We start from the raw sequence: 6,000 nt of genomic DNA on the forward strand, positions 1-6,000 counted from the left end.
CTCACTGCTGTAACAAACAGGAGGACCAAGATCAATGGGTGTTCTCCATTCCTCCTGGCCAGTCTCCTCTTCTGCTGTAATTGTTGGTTATTGTCAAGCTATTGAACCCTGGAGCAATGTCTTCTATACACTTGTATGCTATTCCACAAGTGGGGCAAACACATGCTACCAATAGCTGTTACCAGACTGCAGCAGCGTCATTGATTTACAAAGATATAACATCTGATTGGTCTGCCTGTTTGATTGCTGTAGACCAACGGATTGGGATAATATATGCCTATGTTTTATCTCACTTAGAAGAAAGTGGGGTGAACTTTGCACTGGAGCATTTTATTTTTGGAATATGTACAACAGCGCATTATCCTGTTTAAACTGCCATTAAGCAAAATAATGACATCATCTTAAAGGGAACGATTAACAAAACCTATAGAAAATTACAACATTTAGCAACAGACAGACAGACAGCCGACAGACAGGCACCAAACACATGTAGGAAAGAGCTGTTACCTGAGGCAATCAGCATAGCTGCGGCGATGAGGAGGAGCATGCAGAGAGGCTTCATCCTGGTGCTTAGAAGGGTCTCAGGTTCTGTATCCACTCACCATCCACACCCAGGTATATATGCTACTCGCTATTCAAATTCCTGCTATCATTTTGGCAAGAGGACTGTGTTTTATTGTTAACATTTGCACACATATCTTTACAAGCTACACAGTGTAATGACTCAGTATAATGTGATGTAACTGTATTTGAATAGATTTTATGATGTCAGATGTCTGATGATAGAGTATCAATGGCCAACTTCAGAGTTTTAAACCGGTTGTTAAATTTGCACACATGATGTGGTTTGAGTTGATTGTACCTGTCGTTGAGGATGTATCTACACACTATAGGGGTTACATTTTCAAACACGACTACAGTGTAGACTGGTGTGACTCATGATTTTAGACGTTTAGACGGTGCTCTACTGTAAAAGGGTCTACTGTCTACATATGTAGAAGTTTTTTTTTATGTATGCATAATAGTTTAGACATTACCACTTGTGATTTGAAAACATTTTGTTATTTGTGTTAGTTCGTTACCAGGACCGTTTCTTCAGCATGTGCGGCTTGTTGTAATAAGCCACAGGTTCCTAAAACGAGACCTTTGCCTCCTAGTGTGCTCTTTCTCTACCAGCACGCTTCACTGTGTATAATGATTTCTACCTGACAAACCTCTTAGACTCCTTTGAAGGATGGACACAGAAAGAGCCTATGACATCATATACTCAGCCTCCCAAAAAATCTCTGTCAAAGTGTTGTTTGAAAGGCTAATCCTAAAGCTGCAATCTGTGGGAACACAAGGGAGTACATGCAAGTGGATACAAAACTAGTTTAAACACAGGAAGCAGAGAGTACTTATATTATTATTATTATTATTATTATTATTATTATTATTATTATTGTTATTGTTATTGTTATTGTTATTGTTATTGTTATTATTATTATTATTTATTTCTTAGCAGACACCCTTATCCAGGGCGATTTACAGTCATAAACAAAAATACATTTCAAGAATCACAGTACAAGTAATAATACAATTAAGTACAAGATAAAAATACAATGACTTTGGTTCTAGCAAGTACAAGTATGACAAAATATGATTCAATAACACAGCAGATAACAGTGTCAGTGATAGTTACATCAGGATGTAATTAAATACAAAATACTACAGATTAAATAACACTTGTGACAGATTACAATAATCTAAAGTACAAGATTAAATGCAGTAAAATAGGGAGCAGATAAGTGTAAGTAAAGCGCATTAAAGAAGAGCAATAAAGTGTCCAGAGGGGGAAGAAGAGTTCTACAGGTGCAGTCTGAAGAGGTGAGTCTTGAGGATGCGCCGGAAGATGGTCAGGGACTGGGCAGTCGTGACATCTGTAGGAAGGACATTCCACCACTGCGGGGGCGAGGGTGGAGAAGGAGCGGGCTCTGGAGGCAGGGGATAGTAGAGGAGGTAGAGCCAGTCTTCTAGTGCAGGAGGAGCGGGGAGGTCGAGAGGGGGTGTAGGGAGAGATGAGGGTCTGGAGGTAGCTCGGTGCAGTCTGGTCAAGGCATCTGTAGGCTAGTACAAGAGTCTTTGAACTGGATGCAAGCGGTGATCGGGAGCCAGTGGAGTGAGCGGAGCAGTGGAGTTGCGTGGGATAAGCGAGGCAGAGAGAACACCAGGCGAGCAGCGGAGTTCTGGATGAGCTGGAATGGACTGGTGGCGGACGCAGGGAGGCCAGCCAGGAAGGAGTTGCAGTAGTCTAGGCGGGAGAGTACCAGGGCCTGGACCAGGAGCTGGGTGGCATAGTTTGCGAGGAAGGGTCAGATGCTTCGTATGTTGCTCAGGAAGAATCGGCAAGTGCGTGCCAGAGTGGAGATTTGCTGGGAATAAGAGAAGGACAGGTCCAGGGTGACTCCGAGGTTCTTAGCTGTGGAGTAGGGAGAGAGTGTGGTAGATTCCAGAGGAATGGAGATAGAGAGATCAGAGGAGGGGGAGGAGGAGGGAAAGAAAAGGAGGTCAGATTTAGAGAGGTTGAGTTTGAGGTGATGCGAGTGCATCCAGGAGGAGACAGACAGGTAGAGATACGGGAGGGGATGGGGGAGTCAGAGGTGGGGAAGGAGAGGAAAATTTCAGCATCAACAGCATAGAAATGGTATGAGAAAACATAGGATGCGATGAGGGGGCCCAGGGAGCGGGTTTATAGAGAGAACAGGAGAGGACCCAAGACTGACCCTTGGGGGACTCCTGTTGAGAGGGCGAGGTGTGGAGGTTGCTTTACGCCAGGTTACCTGGTAAGTGCGGTTGGAGAGGTAGGAGGAGAACCAGGCCAGAGCAGTGCCAGAGATTCCCAGGTCAGCGAGAGAGGATAGTAGAATAGAGTGATTGACAGTGTCAAAGGCAGCAGTGAGGTCGAGGAGAATTAGGACAGAGGAGAGAGAGGCAGCTCGGGCAGAGTTTAGTGAGTTGGTGACAGGCAGGAGGGCGGTTTCAGTGGAGTGAGCAGAGCGGAAGCCAGATTGGAGAGGGTCGAGCAGAGAGTGGTTGGACAGGAAAGCAGAGAGCAGGCAGTGTACAGCCCGCTCGAGGGTTTTTGAGAGGAAGGGTATGAGGGAGACAGAACAGTAGCTCTGGAGGGAGGTGGGGTTGAGCGTAGGTTTTTTGAGGTGGGGAGTGATAGAGGCTTGTTTGAAGGCAGAGGGAAAGAGACCAGAAAGAAGAGAGGTTTTGAGAAGGGAGGAGATGAAGGGAAGTAGAGCAGGAGCAGCAGCTTGAAAGAGGTGAGTGGGGAGGGGTTCCAGGGCACACGTGGTGGGTTTGTGACCCTGAAGGTGGAAAGTTCAGAGACTGAGAGGGGAGAGAAGGTGGAGAAGGAGGGTGAGTTAGTAGGGGATGCAGTGGGTGTAGGGGTTGGAGCGGAAGGGGGTGAGGGGAAGGGAGAGATGTTTGCGGATATCTGAGATTTTAGAAGAGAAGAGGCAAAGTCATCAGAGGAGGAGACGGGGAGAAGGTAGAGAATCGTTTACGTGGGTTGTTAGAGGAGGCTTGGATTACAGATTGGAAATAAGTACATTTAGTAGAGGAGAAGGAGGAGAGGAGAGGAGTTTGGTTCTCTTCTAATTCTTTTCAGCAGATCGCAGTGTGGTTCTTGCTGAGTGGAGCGCAGAGGAGAGCCAGGGTTGGGGAGGGGAGGGGCGAGCAGGTCGGGAGGTGAGGGGACAGAGGGAGTCGAGGGAGGAGAAGAGGGTGGAGGTAGCAGAGTCTACAGAGAATTGGGAGAAGGAGTCGATAGGAGGGAGGTGAGAGAGAGCAGTGGAGGCAAGGACAGAGGGGGAGAGAGAGCGGAGGTTATGACGAGAGGTGACAGTGGGGGTAGGAGGAGCAGGGAGAGAGGGGAGAGACAAAGAAAAAGAGATTAAATAGTGATCAGAGAGTTCCAGGGGGGTGACAGAGAGGGTGGAGGGGCAGCAGACCCTGGAGAAGGTGAGGTCCAGTTGACTGCCAGCTTTGCGGGTAGGGGGGGATGGAGAGAGACAGAAGTCGAAGGAGCGAAGGAGAGGGAGGAATCCAGCAGAGTGGCTGGGGTTGGAGAGATGGATATTGAAGTCACCTAACAGGACAGTTGTAGACAGAGAGTGGAGGGAGGAGAGTAGATAGTCGAGTTCATCGAGAAAGTGAGCAAGAGGTCCAGGGAGACGGTACAGTACAATTAGCAGGAGTTGACAGGGAGAGGTTAGTTGGACAGCATGAAATTCAAAGGTGTTAACAGAGAGTGAGGAGAGGTAGCTGGGGACAGAAAAGAGTAAGGAGGGAGAGAGGAGAAGACCAGTCCCACCTCCCTGTCCAGTGAGACGCGGGGTATGGGACAGGACGTAGAGAGAGGACAGGGCGGCAGGAGTTACAGTGTTATCAGGGGACAGCCAGGTTTCAGTGAGAGCAAGGAAATCGAGAGAGAGGTGAGAGGCAAAGGCAGAGATGAAATCAACTTTGTTAGCAGAAGAGTGACAGTTCCAGAGTGCACCAGAGAGAGTGGGAGGGGGGAGAGGCAGAAGGATGAGGTTAGAGGGGTTGGAGGATCAGCAGCAGAGAGAGGGCAGAGGACGAGGACGAGGGCGAGAGAACAGAACAGGGTTGTGAGAGACATAGCAGGACAGGCGAGACAAATAGGCACAGCGGGAGTGGGAGTGGGTGGAGGGTACAGACCTGACTAGTAGATGGCATCTTCCAGAGTGCTGTTAGGTTTGGATCCATTCCAACAGCATCTCGGCGCAGGCCTCCCCTCGCTGGACTCCCACAGCTAGACTCCCGGCTCTTTTGTTGAGGCTCTTCGGTTGGCTGGCGTTTCGTGCCGGCACACAAATAGCCTGCCTGACTAATATAACAACTGGGTGGGAAAAAAAATTAAATTGTGTGGAAACCAATCAAATAGCAAATCAACCTCTATTCAATTTAACCACAATCACCTGGTACTAATCACGCGCTACCTCACCTAATTCAAACACCACCTTACAATGTTACTTAATGTAGTTAGTTTAAAATTACTTGAAGCAGAAACTTACCTATCTGCCTCAGACACTGGTATAACATGAGAAACCTCTAGCTGGGGCCATGTACTCAGTGGGGTGCCTCAGGGCTCCATGCTTTGATCCCTGCTGTTTGTAAAACTTTGCATTTGTTAACATTGAATATAATTTGCCACGTTTCTACCCAGTTCTGTAGTGGTATCAATCTTGTTGGGTTGCCTGGGTGGCTGTAAGTATCTTGGTCACTCCTCCAAGCTCTTTGTCTTTTGCAAATTTGACACGTTTGCTAGTTATCCCCCAATCTAAGTCAACCCACTCAAACTGGGACATTGCACTTGACGCAGGGCAGTATTTTGCATGAAATTAATTTTCATAAACCACACCATGTACATGGAAGTCTTGATTATGTTCATGGAAATCTTGATTATCAGGCAAATACTTTATCATTCGAGGAACTCTGCACTTTCCAGAACAAGGAAAATAACAATGAAGGTCTTTCAGTGTGTGCATGTATAGAAACAGGACTCTCAGAGTTTATTGCCTTTTGCTGGTAAAACTATTAGTTAGTTTATTCATATATATATATATGTATTTATTTCAAAAAATGCCTGTAAGCGCAGATAGTTTTGTGATAGATAGATGTCTGCTTTGAAAAGTATCACACACTGAATACGTAAGCAATAAGACCCGACACAGAGGGCATTACCAGCCATTATACAACCGTTCGGTTAATGGCGCTATTATATACTTCAGTGTTACAGCACAATTAACTGTAATTGTTTTTGATTTTAACTGAATTTATTCAGGTCTTTCCTTTTTTATTTTTAACGTATACTTCCACATAAGCGCTCTGAAATAAGCGTTCTATAAATATAGTCCTACATAAAAACGATATTTTTAAAACTGTACACTTTTATTTGAACAAACAGAGAACAAAAGATTATGAAAA

This window comes from Acipenser ruthenus, chromosome 56 (genome assembly GCF_902713425.1).
Source record: "Acipenser ruthenus chromosome 56, fAciRut3.2 maternal haplotype, whole genome shotgun sequence".
NCBI lineage: Eukaryota > Metazoa > Chordata > Actinopteri > Acipenseriformes > Acipenseridae > Acipenser > Acipenser ruthenus.